The following is a 21,684-nucleotide window of genomic DNA, read 5'->3' as shown; positions in this document are numbered from 1 at the left end:
AACCTCAGCGGACGGATGAAATACGATCAATGCTCAAGTGAATGCCATAAATGTGTCCAACAGGAGGCGCACGGTGTCATAAAACCTTCACATTCAAATCACCAATCCCGGAGATGTAGCAAATAGTGTAATAAATAGCAAACGATCGATCGATCGCGATGGTATGCAAGGCTCCAAAGCACACGACACGCTAACGAACCAACCAACACCTTCCCGGGCGCGTTAACCAGCGGGTCAAATTTCTACGAAGAATTCCAACCTCTGGAGGTGCTATAAACCTAACCAACAACAGAGCTCTATAAACAAAACAAAACCCCGGCTCCAGGTGGTTCGTTCCCTCTATCATCGCCCGTCCGGTGGGAACGGTGCTCACCTCACCTGGATAAGTCGGTGAACTTTCCGAGGACGCCACTCGAACCGTGAAGGACACGTGGGATCGGATCGCACCGATGGTCCTCACTCAGCCCTTGCAGCAGGCATGCACGCTGTGGTGGGCATCAGCGACAGCCACCAAGTTCATGGTCATCATAAATTGCGCTACTTATGCTGCGCGCACTGCTCCGACACGGTCAAACCAGAACCAGCATAAAACTCCAGTTGCCTCCCCGCAATTGGAAGGCCAGCCCGCACCACCACCACCCTCTGGACAGGAGACACCGGTGAGGCAGAGAACGTACAACCCTCGCACTCCTCACAACAGATAAACACGCAACAAGCGCTGCCAATGTCCGACCGTTGAACTTTCGTGCAGAATTCCATTACACCGCTGCCTAGAAAAACGGTTCCCGAGCGCGTTTGCAATGGATATTGTTTTGTTTCCCTTTTCCGAAACGACTCCCCTATACCTTCCCTAACCTTTGCGTGTGTGTGTGTGTGTGCAGTGGGGAGAAGGGCAGAAGTTCTCTGTAAAGTACACCCGACACTCCCGGGTTCTTGTTTGCACCGAGTTTGCAGCCCCGTTTGCACAAAAGTGCATCACCTTGCCACATACGAGGGGAGAGAGCGCGCGCCGGGAGGTGGTGGGTCGTAGCGTTATAAATTAACGCTAGAAACGCAAACTACTATGACACAGCGATCGGACGGGGGAGAAAAAGCCGCAAAAGCGGGTTTCATTTTTCAGACATTCGTCACCTGCGTTTGCCTGCCGCTCGGGGCGTGAAGGCGTGAAAGTGCAAAAAACTCTGCGGGTGTTTGAATATTCGATGAAGTGCTGCTCCTAGGGCTGCTTCCAAAGACTGACTGCGGTTGCCCTTTGCGCCTCAGAGGACGCGGTCGTGAGGGTTGTTTGTGTGTGTTCCACTTGCTGAACTGCACAGGGAGGTGTGGACTACCACGTTTTGCTCTGTGTTGTGCCCGCAGTTTTTTTAGACTCCCTATCCTTTCTAACCCTCGATTGTCGATTGTAGAGTCAGCGTTGACTAATCAGGCGCCCTCCTCTCTTGAACAGTGAGACAGTTTAGATCAGGGCCCAGGGTCATATGGGGACTCACCGCAGAAGCCAACCTTGCAGACACTCAAAAGGGGGTAAAGGAACACGGTTACGTGACTGTTTTGCGATCACCCGCACCCGTACCCAGCAACGGTTATCGCACGTTTCACCGATGTCTTAAACTCGATCTGATCTTTTACAGCAAAACGGGCCGATGACTACAAAGCCGAGGAATGTATTGAAACGATTGACTGTGTCCAAGACCGTGAAAACCGTTCTATTATTCCACTACTTTAATTCTTACCGTTCTAACCTGCGTTTTTGTGTCCTGGGCGGTTGAGGTTGAAAATTTACATACAAATTTTGAGCCTCAATAAAATATGATAATCAACCACACACTCGCCCCGCAGCAGCAGCATCCAACAGGTTCATTGGCTTCTCCGGCAGGCGCAGAACCCATCACTCAAACGCTCAAACAAAAGCCGCCAACAGAATCGCCGCACTACTTGCCAAAGGCTCTGCTCCTCTCATCGATAAGTGACTTAGGCGCTGCCGAATGGCTAGGGATGGTGTTTCCTTCCAGAAAATTATGATTGGTGGTACGAGCACTACAGTATTATGCAAAAATTCGCTGCCACTTTAAATCAGTGACGCGCACACACAATAGAGAAGAGGGCCTCCTCCACTTCTCTTTCGGCTCATTTCTGTAATTATGGCTAGCATGTTGCTGATCATCTTAATCATGCGCCGTTTTGGTCTATTCTTTCTTGTGTTAAAAACCTCCCCAAAGTCTCTGGCTTTTTGGGGCGAAGAACTCTCGGGACACATAAAAACAAAGCTCGCACACACGCAGGTGGTGGGCATAGAACTGCGAGGGGCATTTGTTGGAGCGGATGAGCCGAAAGGAGTCAAACGAAACGGATGCTATAAAATTTATGAAAATGTTTGTTTTCTTAGACGGGCAGCAGCAGCAGCAGCAGGCAGTCAAGGACGGTGACTTTCTGATCAGTGTTTTGCTGGAATCCAGTGACATGGAATAGATGCAATCTTTCAGCACAAAAATGCGCTTGAAGCTATATGTTTTTTCTGCTTAGAATGGTGCGGATAACGCTTTATTTATGGTGCACTACTGCTTTAACCGTCCTTGATCGTGGCGGTTGTGCTGTGCTCCTCTCGTCCGCGAGGGCAATGTTTTGCATTTTCTCACGACCACACTCGACTCACCAATCTTTGGCTAATCTTAAAAATTTACGCCAAAAAAAAAGAACATTCAGCATCCAATAATAAAACCCTCGTCCCTTCTTCCCTCTCTCGTGTCCCCCGTCCTTTCCATCGTACAGTAACGCGTGTGGAGCGCGATCACGTTGTTATGATTTTAGACCCTTCTTTCCCCGTTCTCGCCGTTACGAAAGAAATCGAAACTGCTTCGAATCCGAAACACACACACACACACATTCGTGGCGGATGGATATCTCTCGCGCGCTGGAGATGGAACCGAGAGTTTTGTTATGCGAGGTTGTGATGCTTTTAGGTTTCAAAGGTATTTTTTGTTTGTTTGCTTCAAACTGGTCGAGAAGCTGTTTGCTGGTGGCTATAGCATGTTCACGCTAGCCTAGCCGCGGCCGTATCACAACGCCGCTGTGTGTGAAGGCAGCTCCAAAGAAACCGGTTTTCCCCTCCGCATATCCGTAGCATTTTCTTACGCACAAGTGCCACCACACCATATACGTGAGACCTATCTAGAATGATTGCGTGTAGTCTTGGCTCGTTAGGAAAGAGACGGAAGGTCAACAAATCAACAGAAAGAGCGAAAGAGCTGCGAAAACAATCTCAACATACAATTAAACCCAGCCCAACGCGGCCCCGTACGACCCAGGCGCACAGGCGACGAACCCCCTGAGGACGAACTGGAACGAACCGAGCTGAAGACTCGGTAGTTTCGCTCGGAGGCTTCATCAAAACGAGGGAGAGGGGGCTTTTGTGCTTCGTCCTGTGACCGATCGCTCTCACGTGGTTGGGGGAATTTGAATCCTTGGCATATTTTAAAAAGAAAGAAAGAAAAAATAAACGCAAGTCCCAACACCAGGAACACAAATCCTCCTTCATTCTTCATTATGTCGTGTGCTGTAAGATTCTACCTGGTTTGCAAAAGCCAGTCTACCCTTCTCTGTCACGCGTTCACGCACGCAGGTGAGCTCAACATTACGCATAACGCGTAAACCGGAACAGTGTGGCTGTACGCACACACATACAGTTTTCGGTTCTAGCCGTGTGTTTACACGCTTCTAAACATCTCTTGAAGGTTGAATGTTTCCATTCCAACATTTACCAGGCGTGGTTGTATTGGTAGCGGTAAACATTTCGTAATAGACACAAATGCACAACATACAAACACACACATACACACACGCACAAACAAGAGGATTTTTCAAGGTGGTTGTGCGTGAGGAAAGATTTTTCCCAAAATTATGAAATAAAATGTCAGCGCGGTCCAGTGAGGTGCGAATAAAAACAAAAGATTCAAGTTTTTGGGCCGCAAGAGACGAACCTTCCCCTCCTACAACTACGTCTGCAAAAAAGGTATAATTAGGTAACATTGCTATCAAAAAGAGGTGGAATCTTCTTCCTTTATAAACGGACGACATTGTCAGCTCAGCTCTAACGCAGGAATAGAATCAATTCTAGCTTTACGATGGGAAAACGGAAAAACCCCATCCTACACACCGCAGCACCGTGCGCTTGGTGGTGTTTTGTTATTATGTGTGTCTCCTACTTCTTTCTCTTCACCTTCGTTGTTCAATCGTTATGAGCTGCGCTTCATGCTCATGTTCATTTTTATGCGCCTCTTGACTTGCTTTCGGGATTTCTGTTCCCTGTGCGCTTAGAATCGCTCATCCATCCATCCATCCATCCATTCCACACCGTGTTCTGTTTTAATCTTCATTCCCTATTGCTGTGCACTGTTTCCGTGTTCATTGAGTGTTTTTGTGTGTGGTATTACGATGCGTTTTCCTGGAAATTTTATATCATTAGTGATGCAGAAGAGCGAGCAAGAAGAGCAAAGCATGCTCAAAAAAATGAAAAACACAGAATGAGAAGTGAAGGCAAAAAAACGAGCCGCTCTGTGTACGCTTTTACGGAAGAGAAGGAAATGAGTTGGAGAATAGGAAGGATGGGCAATGAAGCGGAGGCTCTGCCCATTTTATGTGTGTAGAATCGATTAAAAGAAGGCAATCGTGGGTTTTTTTCCGTTTTCTTCATCGCTGCCTTAGGTTCGTACTTAGATTGGATTATTGCGCCTTTTTGGGGTGATAGAAATTGATTTTTTCGCTCAAGGTGAAGGTGAAAACATCACTATTTTAAAGTAGAACGAATTCTTTCCCAAACGGGGAGAGAGCATTTCGTGCGTTGTGTTATACGACGAACCACAAGCGAACAGATACCAAAACCCAGTTTTATGCCTTTGTTTGCCACAGTCGTTTGGTTTGAAATTAGCAAATGAAGCAGTGGTCGAACAACGCTCCACAGCGATTTGTAAAGCAATAAACCAACCGTTCAGTGTGTAGCTGTGCCCGATGACAAGGGTCGTAAAGTAAAGCTGGTGGTGCCGTCTCTATAAAACATGTAAATCACAACAACTACCTCACTGATGAATGTGTCCAATCCACACACAGCTCAAAGCATCAAAGACGGGCATAAAATTAGAAAACTCTAAACCGTCAAACCAAATAACGCTTTATGACATCTTGTCGCATTTTTTGCTTTTTTTTTTTTGCTGCCCGCGAATCGATTTTGCAACAGGTCCGTGGCAGCGTGTGACTGACATTGGAGCTCTTACACGCAATAATTTATGATACCCTGCTAGAACGTTCATCAAAAACGTGTGGCGTGAGTTCATTTAAATATGTTTCAATTTTTAACCGCCTCGAGACACCTTCTGCTTTTCGCACGCTTCTCAAGCGTTACGTTGCTCTTCGCGCACGCCGAGTGTCATCCGCAGTTGACCTTAGCTTTTGGCGACAGTTTTGGTGGTGGCAATGGCGTGTGTGAATGGGGCGTACCATGACATTGATTTCGAAACTGGCGCGGCAAAAACAACACACCAGGCCAAACTGCTAAACTTGACCGCAAATGCCGGTGCCATAGACGGGCGGCGGGGGTAACGTTCGAAACCGAAAATAAACCCACCGCCACCGTGTGACATGGTTCAATTTCGCTTGATCAATGTTGTGTGCGAGTTTTCTGTTTGGGGAGGGGAAGGCAGAGTAAAGAATAATTTTAAATATTGTATCCAAACTAATCAGACCCATCAGACATTCTGCCAAGCGTCCGCAAGTATCCGCAATTTGCGTTACAAGTTCAATCAAAACATACTTTACGAAGAAACACCAATGCCCTACATTGCCTGCCTGTGTCGTCATAGCATCTTTATGCTCGCTTTTAAGCTGAAGGAAATTCATCTCCAACGATACATCGAACACACACACGCACAGCACAATTCGATTGTGTGGGCTTTCGCCAGTACAAATTTGCGCTACTTGAGTGGTTTCATCGTTCAGTTTTCTGCCGGTTGTGATGGAGGCAAATGCGTCGCCAGGCGCCACCCGGTTTGTTTATCTTGCGGGAAATTGTTATGATACGGCCGGGAAAAGTGAAAGAAAAACGCCCAACAACTATTGTCGGTCGCAACAGTGGGCGCCATTTTTTGGAGTGATTTCTCTTAACAGCACGAGAGGCTGCATGTTTTCGATGAAGCATAAAATGTGTTTGTCCAAAAAGAGTGAAATTGTTACAAGTCAGCAATAGCAAAGCTATTTTTATATCAAACTGGTTTTGTATTGTTATGCCATATGGAAGGCATATGTGTGTGTCTGTTTGGCTGTGACCTATTTTGAACGCATTTCCGCAGCTTCGGAGCTTGCATTGTAAACAATTTCCACAATTTTCTATGAAACTCTACACCTCCGGGTGAAAACCCCTTTTCTCCTTCCCCATGGCTTCCCCCTTTGCATTCAGCTTTTCAGTGAAAAACATATTTCTAATTTTAGTCCTGTGTCCCATATTATGCAAACTTTGTCGCGTTTCGCAGAAACATACACACACGCACGCATATTATCCCGAAATTCGGGAATCGTGTGATTCACCCCGTTCCTACCCTTCGCGCACACAAACGCACGCACACACACACAATGCAATTCTTCTCTCCATCACACCTTTTGTTGCGCCCGTCAAATCGAATCCTTGTCGCACAGGAACGGTGGTGTTCTCGTGTTTGGGCCGCGTGTTGAAGGTAAAATTATTTAAATTTATTCCCACCTCCCGTCCCCTGCTTCCTGCTTGCCTCGACGGTGTTTGCTGACGGCAGCAGCACCTGCAAACCGAACACAATTTAGATGCCCAAAATCTGCTTTGCTGCAGGCCAGCATATTCAAACGGGCGACATATTTAAGCGACCGAACTTACTTTATTACAGAGAAGGGATGTTAGTTTTGGGCAGCGAAATATTGGTTTGGCAAGGGGACGAATGTCCGTTGTGTGTAAAAATGATTAAAATAGTTTCTGCATAAAGCAGTTCAGAAACACATCAGCAGTTTTTTTTTTGTACGGTTTTGGGTTTAATAAACGGCTTTTTTCGATAAATTATAGTACATCATATTCCACTCTTCTACGCAATATTTAACCTTACTCTAATATCATGACAAGTTTCTCAAAGAAAAGATCAAAAATGCTACTCAACGTTCGCCTTTTTGTTTTGACAACAACAGCATAAAAATGCAATTGAACAAAAAAAAAAGACATCCAACATTTTTCGACAATATTGTCCATCTTTTCGGTCCATGTTTTTCACGGCCACGCACACTCACTCACACTCTAACACCCTCCTCCTCTCTCCCTTGGTTGTGTGGTTCTTGCTTTCATTCCATTCTACGCTGCCATCTTCCCTATCTTCCCTCACCGATCTTTGATTGTTTCTCTGGCCCGTGCACGCACACAAACGCTCCCGCCATCGACGGAACCATTTCCTCGTTGCCCACTGTTGTGCCTGCAGTTGCATTAGAAAAGTGAAACACGCACACACACTCAAACACCCATCCACTTGCAGCCACACAAGCGCCGGGGTGGGTTTAGAAGAACAAAATACGCTGGTGAGTTGCATCTGGGTTACTATGTAACCCGATGGGGTGGGTTTGCGCTGCCAGAGTAGTGTTGGTGAGCGGGCATCACACCGCCAGAGAGGCATATCAAATGCAGCACTATGGCAAGAGGAAGAAGAAGAAGAAGCAAAAAAGCTCGACATCAAAGAGCGCGTGAGTGCGAGCGAGAGAAACAAAACATGTAAAACAGAATCAGGTTCAAGTGCACACACAAGCGGCGGTGGCGGCTGCTGCACTGTTGCAGTTTCAAAATCTCTTGCTCTCTCTCTCTCTCTCTCGCTCCGTCGTTTGCTCGATGTACGGAGATGCAGTTTCCGAGCGCACTTGTGGTAGTGCTGCACGGGTGCAATAGTAAACGGGCGGTAGTAGTAAAAGTAACCTACTGACTTTGAGCCCCGCACGACAAGATCAAACTCGCTTCTATAGCTGGGGCTCTCGCGCGTACGCGCTTGTATGTATGTGTGCCTGCGGTGAGTAGTAGGTGGAAAGGAAGCGCGTCGCTCCCTAACACTCGCTCTAACACACACGCACACACACACGCGCGGGGATGCATTCTGATGCACTTTTTCCCTTTCACTGGCTGCCCTGCTGCTGTCCATTTTACTTGGCTTTCTAACACACGGCTTTGTAAGTGTGTGTGTGCGTTGCGCTGGTCGGGAATGTAACGCGAGGCACACTCAACAACAGCAACTGCCGCTGCTGCTTCTTCTTCTTTGCTGTCTATTTTCTAATGCCACGGTGTGTGTTGGTGGCGCGTCGGTGGCAATGTCGGGGAAAGGCCACGCAAGTGAAGCAACGAATGGAAGGAGCAACACACACAAACAAAAAAAAACATGGTCGCCTTCTGGCTGGACTCGAACAAGCAAACACAATGAGCAGAAGAGTCCATCCGCATTTTTGACGTTTCACTGAGGAATTTGTCGGATTAAGGTTTTACCAATGCAGAGTTTATATTTATGAAATGTCTTTTTCTTTTTTCTGTGTAGAAGAGTGGAAAGAAACTGTTTTCTGTGTGTTTTTTTTTAAATTAACTTACACTTTTCTAGAAACTTTGTTTCTATTTTCACTTATGTTTTTTTGCTTATTACAACTCCCAACACTTCACCCGATGCCGTGCGGAATCAAACTGATCATAATCCTTCAGGAAGAACAAACAGAAAATAAAATTTTGATCATCACCGAAAAAAAAAAATCACTTCAAGCGAAAGTAAAAGCACGTGCACAAACTGTGTAACACGCGCTTCCTCGTGGCACTTCATTCTACACCAACACCAACATTTGCACACTCTTTATGCCCTTCATTTTGTGCCATTTTCCCCACATTTGTCAAACTGTTTCAATCTGCTCCTTTTGTTGCAAGCGATCGCACACCTCACACACTGTTGTGTATCCACACACGGGTGTCGCTTTTACTTTCTCACACTGTTAGAGAGCATCCTTACATCACCACGATCATACACGCGCGCACCCACACTTTCGCCTTGCTCCACCACGTATTCCACGTAGAGTATTCCACTTCAGGTGCGCGTAGATTGTGGTGATTAGGGATTTAAAGCTACCGAAAAATGTCGACCACTCTAATGTGTGCGCCGTGTATGAAGGTGTGTTTGTGTGTGTATGTGTAGGCGACACACACGCACAAACACTTTGAGCGACAACAAATGCGGTACACGACGGACGCTTTGCGTGGAGGTGCTGACAGGTGTCAAACACGGGGCAAAGCGCGCAACCAGGATACACGCGCAAAATTTGATTTTTTGTTATTTATTTTCGGACGCGACACGCACGCAACCGATCACCTACACACACACGTTTTGCATGGGAATTTAGCGTTCCTCCGGCACACAAACGCAAACACACACACACACTCTGGCCGGTGAACAACACTCCAAAGCAGTGGAGTCGAGTCGATCGACAACGTGACGCGCACTCTCGCAATTCAAAGCACCAAGTGATGATCAAGTTCACCAGCTTTTTTTCCGGATCGAACGATCGAGCTGAGAGATTATTCTTTTGCATCTAATTTGCAACGCCACATACACACACACGCACGCACACACCACAAACGCTAATTGCCGGTGTATTCAAATCGAATTCATTTCTCTGTCGGCACTAAACACTCTATTCTCTGCTCGCTTCCTTACTGGTCACCGTATTCAAGCACACTTCGGCCAAACCCCCCGGTTGCTAGTATTAACAGAATACCATCTCAAAATATTATTACAATACCTGCAGCACACAATTTTAACTAACACACCTTCTTTCTATCGGGTCACTAATATTTTAAAAAAGAAAACACTCTGCGATGCTCGCTCGATTTGGAAGGCAAAGAGGCGTCGTCACACGACACACGCGGCCCTGCCGTTTTCTGCGTCGAAAAACAACGCCGGGCCCCGGCGGTTTGTTGTTTCCGTGAATAAGAGCGCCGCGCGTGCGGTTGGTGTTGTGTGTGCGCGTCTCGAACAGCTCCGAACACAGAAAGCTTGCCGTTCACGGGCGCGCTGCTGCACACGTACGTACGTTTCGAACGCTATTCACCGAGGTACAGAAGGGTACTGAGTGACTGGTCGTGCGCCAGCACCGTTCGAGGCCGCCGGTCGGTATACCGCTGCCCAAAAGCCGCACACGGTGAGAGCCGCTCACTCGCAGCAACTCACCCCGGCGGTTCGGCGGTGTGTGCGTGTACGTGAGTGCGCGCGGCGCACAGTGAGCACGGTGCGGTGTATCGAATTTGAGCAAAAAGCCATTTGAAAACAAAGATTGATTTTAGGCAAGCGTTTGCATTTTTTTCATTTTAATTGTTTTTGTTCAATTTGAAACAAATGGAGTATGCAGCGTAAGTGAGGAGATGATTCGGATAATCAACTACCCAAAATAATGCTTCGAATTTGGATGAACAATTTTATCATTAATAAACAAATAAACTTATTCAAACATATAAAGCAGCTTCAGCTTCAAATTTTTGTCCAATCCATTCAACCCAGTGTGCAGCATTTACTATTTCCACCCATACAACCATACGTGCCGAGTCGTCTCATGCGAGACTCACTTTCTCACCTCACGCTAAACTCACTTTCATCTCACGCTCTGTGAGTGACTGTCGCACGCACACAAGCGCAGCGAGGTTTTTTTGTGCTCGACGACGCTCTCCCTTTCACTCATGAGCCGTTTTCCGTTTTCTTGTTCCTCTCGTTGCAACACACATAAAAGCGCATAATTTCTAAGCAACTGTGGCGATAATGTTGCTGTTTAACAATTTTGATTTAATGGTATTTTGGATTTAGGTATTTTCAATTGGGTTTGGTTCGTTTTATATAAATTTGAAGATAAACTTCTGTAATATAATAAAAAATAACATTACGACTAACATCTCATATTTTCCCTTTTCTCTTACAAAGCATTTGACATGCATTTTTAGACGCTGCACAACGGAGGACAAAACAAAAATTCACACCCAAGAAACCCACCGCTGTGCGGCCGTGGAAAACTTTCCTTCCTTTCCAGCTTAGCCCCGATATCGCCCCGATGTCGTAACGTCTTCCCCGTGTCCTCCCCGTGTGCCGGCGTACGGCGAAAAAATAAAGGGTTAGAGAGTCGAGAAAAAGTGCTCCGAAGTGCAGCAGCAGCAGCAGGGCGCCGGCAAACGTTGAAGCTACCACTGACCTACACACAAACACAGCTCTATGCAGCCGCCGACACGCCGACACGCTATGTATGCCAGTGTCATGGTGAAGAGCATAGTGGAAGGTATACATAGAGCAGCAGCAGCAAGAGAAAAAAGCGACAGAAACGTTCACAACCGCTCCACCACAAGTCCACATAAAACCCCATTCACGAACGGAAACGCACCGGGAGGGGGGTGGGGGGGAGGGAAATGCATCCAACGTCATTGCAGCGACCGCGCGGCCCCAGCGCCCTGTGCATGTTGTGGCACGTGATGGGACGGCGACGCGGCGAGCTGGTGGTGGCGAACAAAGGGAAAAACTAGTTGAAAACTAACCCACAGACGACAGGCCAGCAGCAGGGCAGCAGACCCCGGGAACGTTTGTGTGTGCGTGTGTGTGTGTGTGTGTGTGTTGGTGTCTGGTGGAGAACAAGGGAGGAAATAAACTCCAATGAACTGTGCCAACCCGGGAAACGTGATGCGCCGAGGAGTGCACTGGATTGCGAAGGAATGACATTTGATGCAATGACAAGGAGAGAAAACCGGGGGGAGATGGTGTATTTTCTAGTTCTTTTTTTTTGCTCTCTTTTTTCTATACGTGTATGTGTGTGCGGAATGTGGTGAATTGGATCAGCCAAAAGGGGAGTTTTGTGACAGGAAAATGGAAAACCATTTCCACCCCGAAGCGATGATAGGGGTGAGCCGGAAGATGGAGTAGATGGAATGTATTTCATCCATAACCTTAACGATGCACTTCATAAGCGCATCAAGCAGCAGCGTACTTCAAAGTTCAACAAGAAGAGTTCTAAGAAAAATCGAGTTTTATGTTGACAGTTTGGAATAAATAGAGAAAGAATAAATTTCACTTTTGAATGTTGAGAATTGACAGAATATAATGTAAAACATAGAACACATTTATGACTTTTACAACATACCAAGCGCATCTTGAAGAAAATGTAGAAAACAGTTGTTCGCTTACCTGCAAAGAAAGCAAGAGAAACAAACAAAATAATTAATAAAATACGCATTTGGCTCCAATCAGCTCCACCACATTCTCCCCCAAATGCCCAGCCCAATCAGCGTTTGTTGACGTGTGCATGTGTGTTAGCTAATCGCAATCATTTCTCGGACCATTTTCGTTGCAACGATTGTATATCAGCCATGCAGCAATGTGTGAGGTGAGAAACAAAAGAAAAACAACGAAGCAGACAACTCCCAGCAGCAGTTGCCCCAATCGAACGCAAAACTGCGCAGAAGATTCCACCATTGGCCCGGCGGCGGCACCCGAAACCCGGGAGGATGCGGCCGGTCAATGAAGAGGGAAGAGGTCGGGGTGGGTGCAGTGCAGGGCGCAATGCATTCGAAAGCGAATTTCTAACCACGTCCGCTCGCGACGATGAAGAAGAACACGCGGGACGAACATACAAACAAACAAATGGAACATTGTAAAAAAAAGTGCACATACACACACACACAAACACGCACCATCCCTTCTGCTACTAACTCCACGTCACTACAGTCCGGTAGTATGCCTCTCGCTCTCGCCAAGGTGATAAGAACAGCAACGCGGCACCAATACCCGCGCGCAAAGCCCGTGTAGTATTTTGTCCATTGCACTCCACACGTCCCTGCAGCCGTCGTGGCATCGTGCATCAGGATCGGTTACCACTCCCCCATCCATCCCCACCCCCTGTCTGCCGGTTGTACAAGTTGTCGGTGAGGGCTGAGGGAAAGAAACATCAAAATTTCCATTTCCTAAAGTGCTCTTCAAAGATGCATCCTTCCGCACACCGTTCGATAAGTTGTGCGACAGTTTATGGGTGTGTGTGTGTGTGTCTGTGTTTGAGTGGTATGATAAGGAAGTTTCAGAATTTTAAATCAAATTATAGCCAATGTCACGTTTTCCTCACATCCCACATACACACACATAGGGTCTGTAAGCCGGCTGCAGATGCAAATGTGCCTTTGGGGTTGTCCACTCCGTCCCAGCCACCCTGGAGCATCAAAATGCACATATACACGAGGGTGCAGTTTTGCACAAGATGCGCATACGCTGACCTTAAACCTTACAGCACCAATCAAGTGAATAAAATACGACTAGAAATGATTAAAACCACTCGCTAGTGGAGTTTGGAGGGTGGTTTGGAGTCTCAGCAACATATTTCAGCCATTTTTGCTTGCTTTGAAACCGAAACGCAAGTCCCCCTGCAACCCCGCGCATATGCAACTGTAAACTGCGCGCGCCTTACGTAACACCTTTTTTGGCCGGAGGAGCACACACACACACACCCGGTCCGTCACCCGAAACACTCTCGCTCTCTTCTTTCTCTGCTTCCTATCTCCCCCCCCACCCTCGTTTCACGAGGGCCAATAAACGTCTTTGCGTTGTGTGTGGTGTCGTTTTCTTGCTCGGAACTCGACGACGACGACGATGATGATGATGATGATGGAGCGGAGCACATGCATGCAACCAGAAGCAACCGCACCGCACATCGCGCACCAGAGCTGCTTATCTACCGTTGCAGTCCATACCCCTCGCCGCCCGACTACACCTTGCCCTTCCCGCAGTCATTTCTAACGTGCCCTCTTTCGGCAGCTTCATCACAATGGACGAGATTTTAACTGTGCAGGCATTTTTCGATGTGTTTGGCTGCTTTTGAGGGAAGTTTTATATTTTTACTGTGTTTTAGAGCATTCTAACTAGTCGGCTGCAAAATTTCAGAACAGTATCTTTGGTAGAAAAATTAGGAAAATTAAATGAAAGTGTTGAATCCTAGTCACGGCACCAGCAACTATTTTAATCTATTTAGGCTTTTTACATTAGTTACTTATAAATGAGCAAATTTTTTTGTATACATTAATTCTTAAATTACTCTTCGAAAAGAAGCTTTTCAAACTAAGTTCTTACTAACAAAAGTTACTATTTAACTAAAATATTTGTAAGCCACAAATCCCAAACAACAAACCTTCACCGTGCGCTTGTTTGTAAACCATTTGATTCTCTGTGTGTGTGGTTTTTTATGCTTACGCGGACATAAAAACGAAACTGCACACTGCACCACCCCACCCCACACGCTGTGCCCGCAGCGTTGACGAGCTCAGTTTCCATGTGCCCATCAGTATTTGTGCAGCACCGACGGGCAGAGAGAGACACAGCGGGATCCCGGCGAAGAAGCATTATCAGTAAACCTTTCCCTCCATTCGACTCCCGCTCGCCCTCCCCCCGGGGGAGAAGACTAATAAAAGTTGCACTTCCTTCCCTCACCCCCCTCCAATGGCTTCCCCAATGGCAACGGTAGAGTGCAATCGCATCGTGGTCGACAGCGTGTTATCTGCTCCACACACACACGCACACCAACTCACCAACACGTAAACACTCGCGTCGGCTGCGGTGGTGCAGCCAAAGCCGCTTCACGCTGGCCATCTAATGCTCGATGCAACGGCGTACAGCGTTGTTGTCTGTGTGTGGGACGGACTGTGGTTCTCTCCCGACCCCCGACTTTGTCGACATAATTTCCACCGGGAGACATTACCACCTCCCTGCCCCTCGACAACCACTCATTTCTCTCTGGGTTATTATCAGCATTTTACCAGCTTAGGTGAAGATTAGTTTTAGCAGATTAGCAAAACCGATGCAACAGGGGGTTTGAGGGTTTTTGTTTGCAAATGTAGGGAGGCATGAGAGGAGCACGAGAGAGAAGCAGGAGCTGCACTTAAGCCGTGAATGAGCCGGTTCCAGGGTGGAGACAGATTAGATCGGCAAATAAAACGTTATATCGTGGCTGGGCGTATACTGGACTAGTAGCTTGTTGGCGCAATTTATCAATGAAAGGGTGATAAAAACGGCGACAGAAAGAGTTTTTTTTATTGCAATTTGTGTATTTCATACAGGATCAATTGATGGGTAAGTGCATTGGAAAAAGGTTTATTTATTTTAGCCGGAAGTTTTGCAATCGTTGCGCAAATGTTTGCTTTCAATTCGGAGTCAATTCGAGCCCCTTTTTTGCATACGACTGCAGCGTAGACTGATAGCAAATAAAATTCCCAGAAAGTGCTCAACATTCTTCCCCAAATAACTGTACATTTTTCAATACCGTAGCAAAACGTGCAAAGGTTTCTTGTTTTTTTTCGCCCTGTCAACCCCAAATCACGATAAAAGTACGGCCACATAAAACACACCATCCCGTGCTACCCGAGCCGCCGTCGTCGTCGCCGCCGGGCCAGCCGGCTAAACAAAATGCCAATGTCGTCGTGACATAGACATAGACCGCTCTCCCCCCCCCCCCCATGCCCTCTACCGCTCCTTTGCGGGTTGCATTGAAATGGAAGTGCACGCTTTTGTGCATCCCATTGCCTTCCCTCGCGTATCGCGTTTGTAATGGAGCCCGGGGGTTGAAAATTGAACGAAATGGGAAATATAAAAAAATCGTCTCCGTCATCATAAAAACAAATCCCACCTCTCACCCCCGGAAAAGGGGTGGAAAGGGTGCCCACCGAAACTGCAGGCAAACGGGAAGTTCTGGGGAATTGTTTCAGTCAAATAACACACTGCACCGATGAGAAGGGTAAAAGGGAAGGGTAGGGGGGTTGCATTGTGTTTTGCTGCACTTTTCAGTGAACTCGTCAGCTCGTTCACTTCTTCGTCTGTATGTGTGTCGATGGCTTTTCTAATATTGGTACCGTATTTTTTTGTTGTTGTTTGTTTTTTGGACTGAAACTTTTCAATTTCGTGCCCGCTCTATGGGACGATGAGCATTAACCACCCCCTTTCTGGTGCTTCGTCTTCCATCCGCGTGTTTCGTTACCGTAAGAGCACCAGCACGATCATGATCACCATTATTGGCCATAATCAACCATAAACTGGAGGAAAGGAGGATACGGAATGACATAAAAAAACAGACAAAACAAGGGCGAGGGAGCTGCCGTACCGTGTTTCGTATGGAGCGCATGAAGTCGTTTGGTAGAAGCGAAGCATTTACGATTTAGTTGTTGATAGTGCGACAAGCGGGTGGCCTAGATAGTGGGGACATTTATTTTTATTCGTCATTAAATGCATTAAAGGGTCGAAAAGCATTGGAGGACTTTGAGTTCTTCAACAGATAGGAAAATATTAGACTAAAAGTAAGCCTCAGTTCCGTTTCAAACAGATCGGAACATCAAACAGTTCTTATACATTATTCAACATCAAAACGTAATGTCGTATGAGCAATAAAACTCTCATGAATTGCACATTTTGTTGGTAATTTTTAAACTTAATTCCGAACCGTCATATCCTTCCTTTGTGTGTTCCACGCGCAGCTAACAATGAAGAAGGCGCCATTCGTGCACGGCTTCTTACACATCCGGTGAGCGAAGATGGCGCCCGGAAGTATCGTACACCGCTGCTCCCCCACACCCCAAACGTTGGTCTGGTCGTATGGTATAAAAATTTGGAATAAAACAAAAGCCAACAGCAATGCCTTGATGTGCCCCATACGCATCAGCTGCTCATCAGAACGGGAGAAGGAAGCGTTTGCATTTGCTGCTTTTCAATTTTACGCACAACGTCCCCAGACACAACAGACCGAACGGAATGAAAACGACAAAACGCTGGCTGGATTAAGCGGGGAGACGACTCGTAAAAAAGTACTCATAAACATAGACAACGCATCCAAGCAACAACACAAAAAACCTACACAGAAGTCCGTTCCGTTCGTGATGCGTTCGTGTTTTTTGCTTCTTTGCTTGTTTCAACTTCAACATAAATGTCAAATGAAATAAACAAACAGAAGAGCAGCAAGACGCCAAACCCGGCTGTGTCTTCGTCACTATCTCTCGCTCTCTCACACACTCATCGCACGCATCGCTCACCGCATCCCACGCGCGCGCTCACGCACCGAGCGGCGGTGACGTTCGCTTTCTCTTTTCACTCGCTACTTTCTCGGCCGGCAAAACCGACGAAGCACGCGCGTGCGTGCCCTACCAGAAATGGTCTCGCGTTGGTCTAGGTTAGGGAAGCGCAACCTTTCTCTCATCCCTGGCCCAGCAGACCAGCATCATCTCGATCTCGAAATGCGAAAGGAAATGCGGTTCTTCGAAGCGTTCTCCGGTGTGTGCGAGGGGCAGCAGCAGCAACCGTTCTCCCTTTTTTCTGCTTTCTCCTGCGCACAATACAGGCCCATACACATACAAACGCTCAAGACACCCGCATTGAATCTGAGAAGATGCGAAGCGAATGTTGAGATTTTTGCTTTTTTTGGTTCTCTCTCAGCGTGGATGAAGATATGAAAGGGACTGCATAATTTTTTTTTTTTTATTGCTCGTTTTTGGGAAGGTTTAATGCCCCGGCGCTACTACCAAGAAGCGCCACCAGAGCATGATGCTGGTTTGCCGTTTTTTTTTATTGATCCGTTTCCCATTTTTTGTTGCCTTCTTTGGAAGGTCGAGAGGAGATTTTGAAGTCGGTGTCCTTGCTAGGAATGTTTAGGACGTTTTGACGAGAGCTAGAATGCTGGTTGATGCCTTTGTTGCAATATTGTGCTAATCTATGCTTAACGATTTGCTGAAAGTCATGACCAAAATCACATGAGAAACATTCAATCCTATGGCAAGGCCCCAAGTAGCTACAACCCAAGACATTTGGGCTCCTCTCCAATAAAATTCCTGATAGTGTGTTCAATATCAATCAAAAGTTCATCGACATACTCCATACTCTCGTGCCCTGTTGTCAACGCATCGCAAACACTGGAAGCATCAGACGCGTTCCGATGGAAAATCATCTGTTCTTGCAATTTAACACACATTCCTGATTTTACTCGCCGTCTTCATTCTAATCTTGCAGCCTTTAAAAACCTTCCCTCGAATGAAAGGAACCAAAAAAAAAACAAAGCAGCTAATCAACTCAAAAGAAGAAGCACTTCACCCAAGCCAGAGGGGAGCGGAGGGATTGGGATGATGACGAAGATCAGTAACCCATCAACCCACTGCCCATCAAAAAAGCTGTAAGCCAGCACGCACCACCACGTGAGAGACCCTTCGCAGTGAAATCAAAATATCTTTTCATCGCCGTGTTCTTGCTCTTGGTGCCAGAGCATTCGGTTGCCTTTCCACTTCGTTTTATTCACCGAAACTTGCCCAAAAATAAATCAGTATTCGGTTGTGCATCTTCCGAATCATCCCCACCAAAAAAAAGGGGAACCGTAGTACAAAAAACAAGCCCCATACCATACAGACATCAGACAAACGATTATGTGGAGAATAGAGGAGGCGAAGAAGTCCAGTACGGGAGGATCCCGCGATTTGCTCCCTTTCGTTCTCAAGCACTCAAGAGCACACCTCAGCAAATGGTGTGTGGCCTTTCAATTTCGGTTTCGCCAGCTGGCGTTTCGCCCTGGATACTCTCCCATTCTATCTTTTCCCATTAGCTGCTCGCATTCTTGAATCTTGCTTTTGCGCTAGTTTGATGTTTTCGTTTGCTTGTTCATCGCTGCCACTAGTTACTAAATCCATATTCAGCTCTTTTTATCTTGTTTTGAGTGTAGCCGTTTTCATGCAGTTGGTTCATTTCTTATCATTTACTTATATTGATTCTCTACATCCTTAATTTATTCCTTAAACAACTGCACTTAGCTGTCTTATGTTTGCAGTTTCGATAATTTGTCTTTCTCGCAATACCAAAACATTCTTTCAATTCTTTGGGGATTGAAAATGATGTCAAAAATAGCCGCCGCCCTTGCTCCACCGCACAAAAGCGCCATCTCACAGCCCGATTCGGTTTTATTGCGTCTTAGAAACCTGCTTTTTGATGTGTATTCGTTCTCGTCGGCTCGTCGTCGTTTACGTTCCATTTTGCCCGTTCCCTTGGGCGAACCTGTGCTCTCATCCTCATCCTACGTTCGCGCCGTTTTCCCGCTGCTGCCCGCTGGTTTTTTACTTTTGATTTTTATTGCCCCCCAAAACAGTTTTGTTTCTCTTTTTTTTCGCTTGCTGGTACTCCCCCCGGCTCTCCCAGTACGTAGCAGAAGGCTGAACAACGCTGCCGGGATAGGTTCTTCTTCTTCTCTAAACCCTTTTGGAGATCAGCTTCGCAGGCTTTTATGGTTTTGTTGTTTTGCCGTACGTGTGATGCTGTAGGGATTTTCCTTTCTTTCTGTTTTTTTGTAGTGCATGCTTTAATTCAACAATTTTGATTTTTTACACAATTCTCAAATATTGATTTTCCAATGCTTTGATATTTGAACATTTGATGTAACTTCAGCGATGAACGATACATCTGGCTTAAAATAAGACACCAGCTGATGAGGTGGAGATACAACGACGGGAAGAATTGCATCTACCGAGTTACATCTGGTGGTGGTGCAGAACACATGTGTACGTGTTTGGAAAGATAATTGCGAATCAGTTTTAGAATAGAATGGCGTTCGTGATTCATTTTGTATCGTTTTATTTGTACATCGGAATTGATTGTTGGGAATATTGAAAACATTGGAATTTCGATCACTTGAAATCTTTTGGTTCTGTCGTTTCATTTCGAATAATACCCCTGGATGGATCGTGGTAGTTATTGATTCCTTCACAACGCCTCAAGCACTACCACAAGCGATCGATTTCCTCGGTACCGACATGCATTAATCTATCGCCCGATGCATAAACTCCGTCTGCTTACTAAATCAGTTCACTCCTGTCAAAAGCCACACACCGGGAAGATGATCCAGTCCAGCCGTCCAAGGCAGCAGAGCGAAAAAAAAGCGTCCAAACCACAGTACAAACCACCACCGTACAACCTGGTGGAAGCCTTATGGGCGAGATACGGGTGGTATCCATTCCGGCTGCATATGTTCCACGATGCGCTGCCCGATTGCCGATGCGATATGCATCGTTTCAAAGCCGTAACTCCCTTTCCCCCCTTGCTCCTCTTCCACGACAAACACACATGCCACAAGCGATCGGAGCGGTTGGAGCTGGGGAGGCTTCTTAGAACGCCATCTTTTCCATTTTTATACCGTTCTAAACCTAACCGCCCTAGGGCCTCCGTATAGGAGCTGGAGGAAAGAGAGAGAGAGGAAGAAAGGGGACAAGCGAAAAAAACCAGAAACGCATAAAAAGCCACAACCACACACACACACATGCACAGAGGCAGGGCCCGACTAAGTTGCATCCTGTGTTGCACTTTCCCGTTCTCGCCCTAAACCCCTCTTGGCCATATTGTTTAGAAGGAAAATTTACATTTTTATCTTCCATCTTTTTTCCTCCTTTCCGTCACACACCACCCTGTCTCCCTCTTACTCTCTCTCTCTTCTTGCGTTCCTCGTGGGCTTGTTTGTTTCAAACTGTTTTTTCATGCCTCATGATGCCAGCAAACTGCATCCATTCCGCCAGGAAGCAGCCGCGCCACCCTGGCAAAGGGTGCGTTTTTGGCGTGGCCTAAACAAAAAAAAAACAGCATATGCCTCCGGCTTACGGAACGTGTAAGCGGGCCCGACGAATAGAGGAACATATCTTGTCAAAATTGATTTCAATTGCGATGGCAAAAAACAAAGAGAAGAAGGCATAAAGTCGGCAAAAAGCCGTGGGACACAGATGCACATTCGTTTTTCACGTTTGATGTACTTCTCGCTTCATTTGGCGAGTGTTTTGCGATTTAATTCTATTGTGAAACTTCCTCTGGAGCAAGATATTATCCATCGTTTACTAACTGATGCATAATTAAAATCAAAATAATCCTCTGCACGTTTGTTGGTAGTTGTTCCTGAAGAATACGCTCAACTGCAAGAGCACAATCAACCCTTTTCTAAACACACCATCAGGTCCAAGATTCGACGAGCGATATAATTTAATAAAATTTGCACACGTTACCCCTTTCTGCGTCGGTTAAACAACCTTCACTCATTATCTTCACCATTTGAGCTACGCTCCTTCAGAACATTTCCCCCTTTCTAATTCTATGTCATGCTACGAGAGCTAAGTCCTTACGCACAGCATCCCTCCTAAGTCCTAATGAAAGTCATGCTCGTGCTGAAGGTCTTACTCTGCCACAAAAGCCGTCGAAAGGGATTCCTGTGTGAGTGTGTTTTGTCCACTTAGAAAGGGAAATGAAAAATTGAATTATAATCCCCCTTTACAGGCTTACAGCGTACACACACTGACAAACGGTGCAAACGGCTACAAAAAAGGGGATGATTTTCTTTGTGACAGTTACACTACTGGTGGCGCTCAGTGTCAGGCTGTGCTGTGTTGGGAAAACAATCAGATGGACAGTGAGCTTTCCAGGATGGGTAGTGCCCGAGGTGGAATGCTTGTCATGTTGTTTACGATTCGCTTCAGCTAGAACATAGGAAGCTATCGGGTTTAGAACGTTCTCCAGGGGAAGTTATCTATAGAGTTCATTATTTCAGGTTTTAGGTTCTTCACAAAAAATGAATTATATTTTGTTCTTCAGACTATCAACCTAAATATCC

At 46.3% G+C, this 21,684-nt stretch overlaps 1 protein-coding gene across 10 annotated transcripts in view; it reads right to left on the bottom strand.

The window, feature by feature from the left end:
* LOC120903008 (ecdysone receptor) overlaps positions 1 to 21,684 on the bottom strand; it is a 188,624-nt gene that overhangs the window by 59,720 nt on the left and 107,220 nt on the right. The window contains exons 1-2 of one of the 10 annotated variants that reach the window (XM_040312176.1): positions 9,814 to 10,147; positions 8,621 to 8,722 (exon numbers count right to left, since the gene is read on the bottom strand). The exons of 6 other annotated variants lie outside the window; for them this stretch is intronic. The gene's annotated coding sequence lies outside the window, so the exon portion shown is untranslated. Of the gene's footprint in view, positions 1 to 8,620; positions 8,723 to 9,813; positions 10,148 to 21,684 lie in introns of those variants that run through there. 3 more of the 10 variants (XM_040312177.1, XM_040312178.1, XM_040312179.1) reach the window with 3 other exon arrangements.

Source organism: Anopheles arabiensis, chromosome 3, assembly GCF_016920715.1.
Source record: "Anopheles arabiensis isolate DONGOLA chromosome 3, AaraD3, whole genome shotgun sequence".
Classification (NCBI taxonomy): Eukaryota; Metazoa; Arthropoda; class Insecta; order Diptera; family Culicidae; genus Anopheles; species Anopheles arabiensis.
Note: the sequence above shows the minus strand (reverse complement) of the source record. Positions and strands in the feature narration are given on the sequence as shown.